The sequence below is a fragment of the Leiobunum rupestre genome, chromosome 2, assembly GCF_980474605.1.
Source record: "Leiobunum rupestre chromosome 2, qqLeiRupe1.1.hap1, whole genome shotgun sequence".
Taxonomy (NCBI): domain Eukaryota; kingdom Metazoa; phylum Arthropoda; class Arachnida; order Opiliones; family Sclerosomatidae; genus Leiobunum; species Leiobunum rupestre.
The window spans coordinates 44,449,895-44,466,246 of NC_143385.1; positions in this window are offsets into that span (position 1 = coordinate 44,449,895).

Sequence of the window (16,352 nt, forward strand, 5' to 3'; positions counted from 1 at the left end):
TATCTTCAAAATCCTGTTTGACTGAAGAAATTTACCAAAATTTGGCATATCAACACGGCAATCTGCCAGATAAATGGATTTTGTAGCTGGAATTAATTCAAAATTTATATTTATTTTCTTAGTGTGGTTAACAAAACAGAGCTGCCAGGCTTATTTATATCAATAATTATTCAAGTTTTTTGATTTGTTAATCAATTGCTAGTGTCAATGTTTCTTCAAAACCCTGTTTGACTGAAGAAATTTACCAAAATTCGGCATTTCAACACTGCAATCTGCCAGATAAATTGATTTTGGAGCTGGAAATATTCATAATTCTTAAGAATTAATTCAAAATTTATATTTATTTTCTTAGTGTAGTTAACAAAACAGAGCTGCCAGGCTTATTTATATCAATAATTATTCAAGTTTATTGATTTGTTAATCAATTGCTAGTGTCAATGTATCTTCAAAACCCTGTTTGACTGAAGAAATTTACCAAAATTAGGCATTTCAACACGGCAATCTGCCAGATAAATGGATTTTGGAGCTGAAATTAATTCAAAATCTACATTTATTTTCTTAGTGTGGTTAACAAAACAGAGCTGCCAGGCTTATTTCTATCAATAATTATTCAAGTTTATTGATTTGTTAATCAATTGCTAGTGTCAATGTATCTTCAAAACCCTGTTTGACTGAAGAAATTTACCAAAATTAGGCATTTCAACACGGCAATCTGCCAGATAAATGGATTTTGGAGCTGAAATTAATTAAAAATCTACATTTATTTTCTTAGTGTGGTTAACAATACAGAGCTGCCAGGCTTATTTCTATCAATAATTATTCAAGTTTATTGATTTGTTAATCAATTGCTAGTGTCAATGTATCTTCAAAACCCTGTTTGACTGAAGAAATTTACCAAAATTAGGCATTTCAACACGGCAATCTGCCAGATAAATGGATTTTGGAGCTGGAATGAATTCAAAATCTATATTTATTTTCTTAGTGTGGTTAACAAAACAGAGCTGCCAGGCTTATTTCTATCAATAATTATTCAAGTTTATTGGTTTGTTAATCAATTGCTAGTGTCAATGTATCTTCAAAACCCTGTTTGACTGAAGAAATTTACCAAAATTTGGTATTTCAACGCGGCAATCTGCCAGATAAATGTATTTTGGAGCTGGAATTAATTCAAAATTTATATTTATTTTCTTAGTGTGGTTAAAAAAACAGAGCTGCCAGGCATATTTCTATCAATAATTTTTCAAGTTTATTGATTTGTTAATCAATTGCTAGTGTCAATGTATCTTCAAAACCCTGTTTGACTGAAGAAATTTACCAAAATTTGGTATTTCAACACGGTAATCTGCCAGATAAATGTATTTTGGAGTTGGAATTAATTCAAAATTTATATTTATTTTCTTAGTGTGGTTAACAAAACAGAGCTGCCAGGCTTATTTATATCAATAAGTATTCAAGTCTATTGATTTGTTAATCAATTGCTAGTATCAATGTATCTTCAAAACCCTGTTTGACTGAAGAAATTTACCAAAATTAGGCATTTCAACACGGCAATCTGCCAGATAAATGGATTTTGGAGCTGGAATTAATTCAAAATCTATATTTATTTTCTTAGTGTGGTTAACAAAACAGAGCTGCCAGGCTTATTTATATCAATAATTATTCAAGTTTTTTGATTTGTTAATCAATTGGTAGTGTCAATGTTTCTTCAAAACCCTGTTTGACTGAAGAAATTTACCAAAATTCGGCATTTCAACACGGCAATCTGCCAGATAAATTGATTTTGGAGCTGGAAATATTCATAATTCTTAAGAATTAATTCAAAATTTATATTTATTTTCTTAGTGTAGTTAACAAAACAGAGCTGCCAGGCTTATTTATATCAATAATTTGTCAAGTTTATTGATTTGTTAATCAATTGCTAGTGTCAATGTATCTTCAAAATCCTGTTTGACTGAAGAAATTTACCAAAATTTGGCATATCAACACGGCAATCTGCCAGATAAATGGATTTTGGAGCTGGAATTAATTCAAAATTTATATTTATTTTCTTAGTGTGGTTAACAAAACAGAGCTGCCAGGCTTATTTATATCAATAATTATTCAAGTTTTTTGATTTGTTAATCAATTGCTAGTGTCAATGTTTCTTCAAAACCCTGTTTGACTGAAGAAATTTACCAAAATTCGGCATTTCAACACTGCAATCTGCCAGATAAATTGATTTTGGAGCTGGAAATATTCATAATTCTTAAGAATTAATTCAAAATTTATATTTATTTTCTTAGTGTAGTTAACAAAACAGAGCTGCCAGGCTTATTTATATCAATAATTATTCAAGTTTATTGATTTGTTAATCAATTGCTAGTGTCAATGTATCTTCAAAACCCTGTTTGACTGAAGAAATTTACCAAAATTAGGCATTTCAACACGGCAATCTGCCAGATAAATGGATTTTGGAGCTGAAATTAATTCAAAATCTACATTTATTTTCTTAGTGTGGTTAACAAAACAGAGCTGCCAGGCTTATTTCTATCAATAATTATTCAAGTTTATTGATTTGTTAATCAATTGCTAGTGTCAATGTATCTTCAAAACCCTGTTTGACTGAAGAAATTTACCAAAATTAGGCATTTCAACACGGCAATCTGCCAGATAAATGGATTTTGGAGCTGAAATTAATTAAAAATCTACATTTATTTTCTTAGTGTGGTTAACAATACAGAGCTGCCAGGCTTATTTCTATCAATAATTATTCAAGTTTATTGATTTGTTAATCAATTGCTAGTGTCAATGTATCTTCAAAACCCTGTTTGACTGAAGAAATTTACCAAAATTTGGCATTTCAACACGGCAATCTGCCAGATAAATGGATTTTGGAGCTGGAATTAATTCAAAATCTATATTTATTTTCTTAGTGAGGTTAACAAAACAGAGCTGCCAGGCTTATTTCTATCAATAATTATTCAAGTTTATTGATTTGTTAATCAATTGCTAGTGTCAATGTATCTTCAAAACCCTGTTTGACTGAAGAAATTTACCCAAATTTGGCATTTCAACACGGCAATTGCCAGATAAATGGATTTTGGAGGTGGAAATATTCATAATTCTTAAGAATTAATTCAAAATTTATATTTATTTTCTTAGTGTGGTTAACAAAACATAGCTGTCAGGCTTATTTATATCAATAATTATTCAAGTTTATTGATTTGTTAATCAATTGCAAGTGTCAATGTATCTTCAAAACTCTGTTTGACTGAAGAAATTTACCAAAATTAGGCATTTCAACACGGCAATCTGCCAGATAAATGGATTTTGGAGCTGAAATTAATTCAAAATCTACATTTTTTTTCTTAGTGTGGTTAACAAAACAGAGCTGCCAGGCTTATTTATATCAATAATTATTCAAGTTTTTTGATTTGTTAATCAATTGGTAGTGTCAATGTTTCTTCAAAACCCTGTTTGACTGAAGAAATTTACCAAAATTCGGCATTTCAACACGGCAATCTGCCAGATAAATTGATTTTGGAGCTGGAAATATTCATAATTCTTAAGAATTAATTCAAAATTTATATTTATTTTCTTAGTGTAGTTAACAAAACAGAGCTGCCAGGCTTATTTATATCAATAATTTGTCAAGTTTATTGATTTGTTAATCAATTGCTAGTGTCAATGTATCTTCAAAATCCTGTTTGACTGAAGAAATTTACCAAAATTTGGCATATCAACACGGCAATCTGCCAGATAAATGGATTTTGGAGCTGGAATTAATTCAAAATTTATATTTATTTTCTTAGTGTGGTTAACAAAACAGAGCTGCCAGGCTTATTTATATCAATAATTATTCAAGTTTTTTGATTTGTTAATCAATTGCTAGTGTCAATGTTTCTTCAAAACCCTGTTTGACTGAAGAAATTTACCAAAATTCGGCATTTCAACACTGCAATCTGCCAGATAAATTGATTTTGGAGCTGGAAATATTCATAATTCTTAAGAATTAATTCAAAATTTATATTTATTTTCTTAGTGTAGTTAACAAAACAGAGCTGCCAGGCTTATTTATATCAATAATTATTCAAGTTTATTGATTTGTTAATCAATTGCTAGTGTCAATGTATCTTCAAAACCCTGTTTGACTGAAGAAATTTACCAAAATTAGGCATTTCAACACGGCAATCTGCCAGATAAATGGATTTTGGAGCTGAAATTAATTCAAAATCTACATTTATTTTCTTAGTGTGGTTAACAAAACAGAGCTGCCAGGCTTATTTCTATCAATAATTATTCAAGTTTATTGATTTGTTAATCAATTGCTAGTGTCAATGTATCTTCAAAACCCTGTTTGACTGAAGAAATTTACCAAAATTAGGCATTTCAACACGGCAATCTGCCAGATAAATGGATTTTGGAGCTGAAATTAATTAAAAATCTACATTTATTTTCTTAGTGTGGTTAACAATACAGAGCTGCCAGGCTTATTTCTATCAATAATTATTCAAGTTTATTGATTTGTTAATCAATTGCTAGTGTCAATGTATCTTCAAAACCCTGTTTGACTGAAGAAATTTACCAAAATTAGGCATTTCAACACGGCAATCTGCCAGATAAATGGATTTTGGAGCTGGAATGAATTCAAAATCTATATTTATTTTCTTAGTGTGGTTAACAAAACAGAGCTGCCAGGCTTATTTCTATCAATAATTATTCAAGTTTATTGGTTTGTTAATCAATTGCTAGTGTCAATGTATCTTCAAAACCCTGTTTGACTGAAGAAATTTACCAAAATTTGGTATTTCAACGCGGCAATCTGCCAGATAAATGTATTTTGGAGCTGGAATTAATTCAAAATTTATATTTATTTTCTTAGTGTGGTTAAAAAAACAGAGCTGCCAGGCATATTTCTATCAATAATTTTTCAAGTTTATTGATTTGTTAATCAATTGCTAGTGTCAATGTATCTTCAAAACCCTGTTTGACTGAAGAAATTTACCAAAATTTGGTATTTCAACACGGTAATCTGCCAGATAAATGTATTTTGGAGTTGGAATTAATTCAAAATTTATATTTATTTTCTTAGTGTGGTTAACAAAACAGAGCTGCCAGGCTTATTTATATCAATAAGTATTCAAGTCTATTGATTTGTTAATCAATTGCTAGTATCAATGTATCTTCAAAACCCTGTTTGACTGAAGAAATTTACCAAAATTAGGCATTTCAACACGGCAATCTGCCAGATAAATGGATTTTGGAGCTGGAATTAATTCAAAATCTATATTTATTTTCTTAGTGTGGTTAACAAAACAGAGCTGCCAGGCTTATTTATATCAATAATTATTCAAGTTTTTTGATTTGTTAATCAATTGGTAGTGTCAATGTTTCTTCAAAACCCTGTTTGACTGAAGAAATTTACCAAAATTCGGCATTTCAACACGGCAATCTGCCAGATAAATTGATTTTGGAGCTGGAAATATTCATAATTCTTAAGAATTAATTCAAAATTTATATTTATTTTCTTAGTGTAGTTAACAAAACAGAGCTGCCAGGCTTATTTATATCAATAATTATTCAAGTTTTTTGATTTGTTAATCAATTGCTAGTGTCAATGTTTCTTCAAAACCCTGTTTGACTGAAGAAATTTACCAAAATTCGGCATTTCAACACTGCAATCTGCCAGATAAATTGATTTTGGAGCTGGAAATATTCATAATTCTTAAGAATTAATTCAAAATTTATATTTATTTTCTTAGTGTAGTTAACAAAACAGAGCTGCCAGGCTTATTTATATCAATAATTATTCAAGTTTATTGATTTGTTAATCAATTGCTAGTGTCAATGTATCTTCAAAACCCTGTTTGACTGAAGAAATTTACCAAAATTAGGCATTTCAACACGGCAATCTGCCAGATAAATGGATTTTGGAGCTGAAATTAATTCAAAATCTACATTTATTTTCTTAGTGTGGTTAACAAAACAGAGCTGCCAGGCTTATTTCTATCAATAATTATTCAAGTTTATTGATTTGTTAATCAATTGCTAGTGTCAATGTATCTTCAAAACCCTGTTTGACTGAAGAAATTTACCAAAATTAGGCATTTCAACACGGCAATCTGCCAGATAAATGGATTTTGGAGCTGAAATTAATTAAAAATCTACATTTATTTTCTTAGTGTGGTTAACAATACAGAGCTGCCAGGCTTATTTCTATCAATAATTATTCAAGTTTATTGATTTGTTAATCAATTGCTAGTGTCAATGTATCTTCAAAACCCTGTTTGACTGAAGAAATTTACCAAAATTTGGCATTTCAACACGGCAATCTGCCAGATAAATGGATTTTGGAGCTGGAATTAATTCAAAATCTATATTTATTTTCTTAGTGAGGTTAACAAAACAGAGCTGCCAGGCTTATTTCTATCAATAATTATTCAAGTTTATTGATTTGTTAATCAATTGCTAGTGTCAATGTATCTTCAAAACCCTGTTTGACTGAAGAAATTTACCAAAATTTGGCATTTCAACACGGCAATTGCCAGATAAATGGATTTTGGAGGTGGAAATATTCATAATTCTTAAGAATTAATTCAAAATTTATATTTATTTTCTTAGTGTGGTTAACAAAACATAGCTGTCAGGCTTATTTATATCAATAATTATTCAAGTTTATTGATTTGTTAATCAATTGCAAGTGTCAATGTATCTTCAAAACTCTGTTTGACTGAAGAAATTTACCAAAATTAGGCATTTCAACACGGCAATCTGCCAGATAAATGGATTTTGGAGCTGAAATTAATTCAAAATCTACATTTTTTTTCTTAGTGTGGTTAACAAAACAGAGCTGCCAGGCTTATTTATATCAATAATTATTCAAGTTTTTTGATTTGTTAATCAATTGGTAGTGTCAATGTTTCTTCAAAACCCTGTTTGACTGAAGAAATTTACCAAAATTCGGCATTTCAACACGGCAATCTGCCAGATAAATTGATTTTGGAGCTGGAAATATTCATAATTCTTAAGAATTAATTCAAAATTTATATTTATTTTCTTAGTGTAGTTAACAAAACAGAGCTGCCAGGCTTATTTATATCAATAATTTGTCAAGTTTATTGATTTGTTAATCAATTGCTAGTGTCAATGTATCTTCAAAATCCTGTTTGACTGAAGAAATTTACCAAAATTTGGCATATCAACACGGCAATCTGCCAGATAAATGGATTTTGGAGCTGGAATTAATTCAAAATTTATATTTATTTTCTTAGTGTGGTTAACAAAACAGAGCTGCCAGGCTTATTTATATCAATAATTATTCAAGTTTTTTGATTTGTTAATCAATTGCTAGTGTCAATGTTTCTTCAAAACCCTGTTTGACTGAAGAAATTTACCAAAATTCGGCATTTCAACACTGCAATCTGCCAGATAAATTGATTTTGGAGCTGGAAATATTCATAATTCTTAAGAATTAATTCAAAATTTATATTTATTTTCTTAGTGTAGTTAACAAAACAGAGCTGCCAGGCTTATTTATATCAATAATTATTCAAGTTTATTGATTTGTTAATCAATTGCTAGTGTCAATGTATCTTCAAAACCCTGTTTGACTGAAGAAATTTACCAAAATTAGGCATTTCAACACGGCAATCTGCCAGATAAATGGATTTTGGAGCTGAAATTAATTCAAAATCTACATTTATTTTCTTAGTGTGGTTAACAAAACAGAGCTGCCAGGCTTATTTCTATCAATAATTATTCAAGTTTATTGATTTGTTAATCAATTGCTAGTGTCAATGTATCTTCAAAACCCTGTTTGACTGAAGAAATTTACCAAAATTAGGCATTTCAACACGGCAATCTGCCAGATAAATGGATTTTGGAGCTGAAATTAATTAAAAATCTACATTTATTTTCTTAGTGTGGTTAACAATACAGAGCTGCCAGGCTTATTTCTATCAATAATTATTCAAGTTTATTGATTTGTTAATCAATTGCTAGTGTCAATGTATCTTCAAAACCCTGTTTGACTGAAGAAATTTACCAAAATTTGGCATTTCAACACGGCAATCTGCCAGATAAATGGATTTTGGAGCTGGAATTAATTCAAAATCTATATTTATTTTCTTAGTGAGGTTAACAAAACAGAGCTGCCAGGCTTATTTCTATCAATAATTATTCAAGTTTATTGATTTGTTAATCAATTGCTAGTGTCAATGTATCTTCAAAACCCTGTTTGACTGAAGAAATTTACCAAAATTTGGCATTTCAACACGGCAATTGCCAGATAAATGGATTTTGGAGGTGGAAATATTCATAATTCTTAAGAATTAATTCAAAATTTATATTTATTTTCTTAGTGTGGTTAACAAAACATAGCTGTCAGGCTTATTTATATCAATAATTATTCAAGTTTATTGATTTGTTAATCAATTGCAAGTGTCAATGTATCTTCAAAACTCTGTTTGACTGAAGAAATTTACCAAAATTAGGCATTTCAACACGGCAATCTGCCAGATAAATGGATTTTGGAGCTTGAATTAATTCAAAATCTATATTTATTTCCTTAGTGAGGTTAACAAAACAGAGCTGCCAGGCTTATTTCTATCAATAATTATTCAAGTTTATTGATTTGTTAATCAATTGCTAGTGTCAATGGATTTTCAAAATCCTGTTTGACTGAAGAAATTTACCAAAATTTGACATTTCAACACGGCAATCTGCCAGATAAATTAATTTTGGAGCTGGAATTAATTTAAAATCTATATTTATTTTCTTAGTGTGGTTAACAAAACAGAGCTGCCAGGCTTATTTCTATCAATAATTATTCAAGTTTATTGATTTGTTAATCAATTGCTAGTGTCAATGTATCTTCAAAACCCTGTTTGACTGAAGAAATTTACCAAAATTTGGCATTTCAACACGGCAATCTGCCAGATAAATGGATTTTGGAGCTGGAATTAATTCAAAATCTATATTTATTTTCTTAGTGTGGTTAACAAAACAGAGCTGCCAGGCTTATTTCTATCAATAATTATTCAAGTTTATTTATTTGTTAATCAATTGCTAGTGTCAATGTATCTTCAAAACCCTGTTTGACTGAAGAAATTTACCAAAATTTGGCATTTCAACACGGCAATCTGCCAGATAAATTGATTTTGGAGCTGGAATTAATTCAAAATCTATATTTATTTTCTTAGTGAAGTTAACAAAACAGAGCTGCCAGGCTTATTTCTATCAATAATTATTCAAGTTTATTGATTTGTTAATCAATTGCAAGTGTCAATGTATCTTCAAAACCCTGTTTGACTGAAGAAATTTACCAAAATTTGGCATTTCAACACGGCAATCTGCCAGATAAATTGATTTTGGAGCTGGAATTAATTCTAAATTTATATTTATTTTCTTAATGTGGTTAACAAAACAGAGCTGCCAGGCTTATTTATATCAATAATTATTCAAGTTTATTGATTTGTTAATCAATTGCTAGTGTCAATGTATCTTCAAAATCCTGTTTGATTTAAGAAATTTACCAAAATTTGGCATTTCAACACGGCAATCTGCCAGATAAATGGATTTTGGAGCTGAAAATATTCATAATTTTTAAGAATTAATTCAAAATTTATATTTATTTTCTTAGTGTGGTTAACAAAACATAGCTGTCAGGCTTATTTATATCAATAATTATTCAAGTTTATTGATTTGTTAATCAATTGCAAGTGTCAATGTATCTTCAAAACTCTGTTTGACTGAAGAAATTTACCAAAATTAGGCATTTCAACACGGCAATCTGCCAGATAAATGGATTTTGGAGCTTGAATTAATTCAAAATCTACATTTTTTTTCTTAGTGTGGTTAACAAAACAGAGCTGCCAGGCTTATTTATATCAATAATTATTCAAGTTTTTTGATTTGTTAATCAATTGGTAGTGTCAATGTTTCTTCAAAACCCTGTTTGACTGAAGAAATTTACCAAAATTCGGCATTTCAACACGGCAATCTGCCAGATAAATTGATTTTGGAGCTGGAAATATTCATAATTCTTAAGAATTAATTCAAAATTTATATTTATTTTCTTAGTGTAGTTAACAAAACAGAGCTGCCAGGCTTATTTATATCAATAATTTGTCAAGTTTATTGATTTGTTAATCAATTGCTAGTGTCAATGTATCTTCAAAATCCTGTTTGACTGAAGAAATTTACCAAAATTTGGCATATCAACACGGCAATCTGCCAGATAAATGGATTTTGGAGCTGGAATTAATTCAAAATTTATATTTATTTTCTTAGTGTGGTTAACAAAACAGAGCTGCCAGGCTTATTTATATCAATAATTATTCAAGTTTTTTGATTTGTTAATCAATTGCTAGTGTCAATGTTTCTTCAAAACCCTGTTTGACTGAAGAAATTTACCAAAATTCGGCATTTCAACACTGCAATCTGCCAGATAAATTGATTTTGGAGCTGGAAATATTCATAATTCTTAAGAATTAATTCAAAATTTATATTTATTTTCTTAGTGTAGTTAACAAAACAGAGCTGCCAGGCTTATTTATATCAATAATTATTCAAGTTTATTGATTTGTTAATCAATTGCTAGTGTCAATGTATCTTCAAAACCCTGTTTGACTGAAGAAATTTACCAAAATTAGGCATTTCAACACGGCAATCTGCCAGATAAATGGATTTTGGAGCTGAAATTAATTCAAAATCTACATTTATTTTCTTAGTGTGGTTAACAAAACAGAGCTGCCAGGCTTATTTCTATCAATAATTATTCAAGTTTATTGATTTGTTAATCAATTGCTAGTGTCAATGTATCTTCAAAACCCTGTTTGACTGAAGAAATTTACCAAAATTAGGCATTTCAACACGGCAATCTGCCAGATAAATGGATTTTGGAGCTGAAATTAATTAAAAATCTACATTTATTTTCTTAGTGTGGTTAACAATACAGAGCTGCCAGGCTTATTTCTATCAATAATTATTCAAGTTTATTGATTTGTTAATCAATTGCTAGTGTCAATGTATCTTCAAAACCCTGTTTGACTGAAGAAATTTACCAAAATTTGGCATTTCAACACGGCAATCTGCCAGATAAATGGATTTTGGAGCTGGAATTAATTCAAAATCTATATTTATTTTCTTAGTGAGGTTAACAAAACAGAGCTGCCAGGCTTATTTCTATCAATAATTATTCAAGTTTATTGATTTGTTAATCAATTGCTAGTGTCAATGTATCTTCAAAACCCTGTTTGACTGAAGAAATTTACCAAAATTTGGCATTTCAACACGGCAATTGCCAGATAAATGGATTTTGGAGGTGGAAATATTCATAATTCTTAAGAATTAATTCAAAATTTATATTTATTTTCTTAGTGTGGTTAACAAAACATAGCTGTCAGGCTTATTTATATCAATAATTATTCAAGTTTATTGATTTGTTAATCAATTGCAAGTGTCAATGTATCTTCAAAACTCTGTTTGACTGAAGAAATTTACCAAAATTAGGCATTTCAACACGGCAATCTGCCAGATAAATGGATTTTGGAGCTTGAATTAATTCAAAATCTATATTTATTTCCTTAGTGAGGTTAACAAAACAGAGCTGCCAGGCTTATTTCTATCAATAATTATTCAAGTTTATTGATTTGTTAATCAATTGCTAGTGTCAATGGATTTTCAAAATCCTGTTTGACTGAAGAAATTTACCAAAATTTGACATTTCAACACGGCAATCTGCCAGATAAATTAATTTTGGAGCTGGAATTAATTTAAAATCTATATTTATTTTCTTAGTGTGGTTAACAAAACAGAGCTGCCAGGCTTATTTCTATCAATAATTATTCAAGTTTATTGATTTGTTAATCAATTGCTAGTGTCAATGTATCTTCAAAACCCTGTTTGACTGAAGAAATTTACCAAAATTTGGCATTTCAACACGGCAATCTGCCAGATAAATGGATTTTGGAGCTGGAATTAATTCAAAATCTATATTTATTTTCTTAGTGTGGTTAACAAAACAGAGCTGCCAGGCTTATTTCTATCAATAATTATTCAAGTTTATTTATTTGTTAATCAATTGCTAGTGTCAATGTATCTTCAAAACCCTGTTTGACTGAAGAAATTTACCAAAATTTGGCATTTCAACACGGCAATCTGCCAGATAAATTGATTTTGGAGCTGGAATTAATTCAAAATCTATATTTATTTTCTTAGTGAAGTTAACAAAACAGAGCTGCCAGGCTTATTTCTATCAATAATTATTCAAGTTTATTGATTTGTTAATCAATTGCAAGTGTCAATGTATCTTCAAAACCCTGTTTGACTGAAGAAATTTACCAAAATTTGGCATTTCAACACGGCAATCTGCCAGATAAATTGATTTTGGAGCTGGAATTAATTCTAAATTTATATTTATTTTCTTAATGTGGTTAACAAAACAGAGCTGCCAGGCTTATTTATATCAATAATTATTCAAGTTTATTGATTTGTTAATCAATTGCTAGTGTCAATGTATCTTCAAAATCCTGTTTGATTTAAGAAATTTACCAAAATTTGGCATTTCAACACGGCAATCTGCCAGATAAATGGATTTTGGAGCTGAAAATATTCATAATTTTTAAGAATTAATTCAAAATTTATATTTATTTTCTTAGTGTGGTAAACAAAACAGAATAACCAGGCTTATTTATATCAATAATTATTCAAGTTTATTGATTTGTTAATCAATTGCTAGTGTCAATGTATCTTCAAAATCCTGTTTGACTGCAGAAATTTACCAAAATTTGGCATTTCAACACGGCAATCTGCCAGATAAATGGATTTTGGAGCTGGAATTAATTCAAAATTTATATTTATTTTCTTAGTGTGGTTAACAAAACAGAGCTGCCAGGCTTATTTATATCAATAAGTATTCAAGTCTATTGATTTGTTAATCAATTGCTAGTGTCAATGTATCTTCAAAACCCTGTTTGACTGAAGAAATTTACCAAAATTAGGCATTTCAACACGGCAATCTGCCAGATAAATGGATTTTGGAGCTGGAATTAATTCAAAATCTATATTTATTTTCTTAGTGTGGTTAACAAAACAGAGCTGCCATGCTTATTTATATCAATAATTATTCAAGTTTATAGATTTGTTAATGAATTGCTTGTTTCGATTTTTCTTCAAAACCCTGTTAAACTAAAGCAATTTACCAAAATTTGGTATTTCAAAACGGCAATCTGCCAGATAAATGGATTTTGGAACTGAAATAATTCTTCATTCTTAAGAATTAATTCAAAATTTATATCGATTTTCTTAGTGTGGTTAGCATAAAAGAGCTGCCAGGCTTATTTATATCAATAAGTATTCAAGTCTATTGATTTGTTAATCAATTGCTAGTGTCAATGTATCTTCAAAACCCTGTTTGACTGAAGAAATTTACCAAAATTAGGCATTTCAACACGGCAATCTGCCAGATAAATGGATTTTGGAGCTGGAATTAATTCAAAATCTATATTTATTTTCTTAGTGTGGTTAACAAAACAGAGCTGCCAGGCATATTTCTATCAATAATTATTCAAGTTTATTGATTTGTTAATCAATTGCTAGTGTCAATGTATCTTCAAAACCCTGTTTGACTGAAGAAATTTACCAAAATTCGGCATTTCAACAAGGCAATCTGCCAGATAAATGGATTTTGGAGCTGGAATTAATTCAAAATCTATATTTATTTTCTTAGTGTGGTTAACAAAACAGAGCTGCCAGGCTTATTTATATCAATAATTATTCAAGTTTATTGATTTGTTAATCAATCGATAGTGTCAATGTTTCTTCAAAACCCTGTTTGACAGAAGAAATTTACCAAAATTTGGCATTTCTACACGGCAATCTGCCAGATAAATGAATTTTGGAGCTGGAAATATTCATAATTCTTAAGAATTAATTCAAAATTTATATTTATTTTCTTAGTGTGGTTAACAAAACAGAGCTGCCATGCTTATTTATATCAATAATTATTCAAGTTTATAGATTTGTTAATGAATTGCTTGTTTCGATTTTTCTTCAAAACCCTGTTAAACTAAAGCAATTTACCAAAATTTGGTATTTCAACACGGCAATCTGCCAGATAAATGGATTTTGGAGCTGGAAATATTCATTATTCTTAAGAATTAATTCAAAATTTATATTTATTTTCTTAGTGAAGTTAACAAAACAGAGCTGCCAGGCTTATTTATATCAATAAGTATTCAAGTCTATTGATTTGTTAATCAATTGCTAGTGTCAATGTATCTTCAAAACCCTGTTTGACTGAAGAAATTTACCAAAATTAGGCATTTCAACACGGCAATCTGCCAGATAAATGGATTTTGGAGCTGGAATTAATTCAAAATCTATATTTATTTTCTTAGTGTGGTTAACAAAACAGAGCTGCCAGGCTTATTTATATCAATAATTATTCAAGTTTTTTGATTTGTTAATCAATTGCTAGTGTCAATGTTTCTTCAAAACCCTGTTTGACTGAAGAAATTTACCAAAATTCGGCATTTCAACACGGCAATCTGCCAGATAAATTGATTTTGGAGCTGGAAATATTCATAATTCTTAAGAATTATTTCAAAATTTATATTTATTTTCTTAGTGTGGTTACAAAACAGAGCTGCCAGGCTTATTTCTATCAATAATTATTCAAGTTTATTGATTTGTTAATCAATTGCTAGTGTCAATGTATCTTCAAAACCCTGTTTGACTGAAGAAATTTACCAAAATTCGGCATTTCAACACGGCAATCTGCCAGATAAATTGATTTTGGAACTGGAAATATTCATTATTCTTAAGAATTAATTCAAAATTTATATTTATTTTCTTAGTGTAGTTAACAAAACAGAGCTGCCAGGCTTAATAATATCAATAATTTGTCAAGTTTATTGATTTGTTAATCAATTGCTAGTGTCAATGTATCTTCAAAATCCTGTTTGACTGAAGAAATTTACCAAAATTTGGCATATCAACACGGCAATCTGCCAGATAAATGGATTTTGGAGCTGGAATTAATTCAAAATTTATATTTATTTTCTTAGTGTGGTTAACAAAACAGAGCTGCCAGGCTTATTTATATCAATAATTATTCAAGTTTTTTGATTTGTTAATCAATTGCTAGTGTCAATGTTTCTTCAAAACCCTGTTTGACTGAAGAAATTTACCAAAATTCGGCATTTCAACACTGCAATCTGCCAGATAAATTGATTTTGGAGCTGGAAATATTCATAATTCTTAAGAATTAATTCAAAATTTATATTTATTTTCTTAGTGTAGTTAACAAAACAGAGCTGCCAGGCTTATTTATATCAATAATTATTCAAGTTTATTGATTTGTTAATCCATTGCTAGTGTCAATGTTTCTTCAAAACCCTGTTTGACTGAAAAAATTTACCAAAATAAGGCATTTCAACACGGCAATCTGCCAGATAAATGGATTTTGGAGCTGGAATTAATTCAAAATCTATATTTATTTTCTTAGTGTGGTTAACAAAACAGAGCTGCCAGGCTTATTTATATCAATAATTATTCAAGTTTTTTGATTTGTTAATCAATTGCTAGTGTCAATGTTTCTTCAAAACCCTGTTTGACTGAAGAAATTTACCAAAATTCGGCATTTCAACACGGCAATCTGCCAGATAAATTGATTTTGGAGCTGGAAATATTCATAATTCTTAAGAATTAATTCAAAATTTATATTTATTTTCTTAGTGTGGTTAACAAAACAGAGCTGCCAGGCTCATTTCTATCAATAATTATTCAAGTTTATTGATTTGTTAATCAATTGCTAGTGTCAATGGATTTTCAAAATCCTGTTTGACTGAAGAAATTTACCAAAATTTGACATTTCAATACGGCAATCTGCCAGATAAATTAATTTTGGAGCTGGAATTAATTCAAAATTTATATTTATTTTCTTAATGTGGTTTACAAAACAGAGCTGCCAGGCTTATTTATATCAATAATTATTCAAGTTTATTGATTTGTTAATCAATTGATAGTGTCAATGTATCTTCAAAACCCTGTTTGACTGTAGAAATTTACCAAAATTTGGCATTTCAACACGGCAATCTGCCAGATAAATGGATTTTGGAGCTGGAATTAATTCAAAATCTATATTTATTTTCTTAGAGTGGTTAACAAAACAGAGCTGCCAGGCTTATTTATATCAATAATTATTCAAGTTTTTTGATTTGTTATTCAATTGCTAGTGTCAATGTTTCTTCAAAACCCTGTTTGACTGAAGAAATTTACCAAAATTCGGCATTTCAACACGGCAATCTGCCAGATAAATTGATTTTGGAGCTGGAAATATTCATAATTCTTAAGAATTATTTCAAAATTTA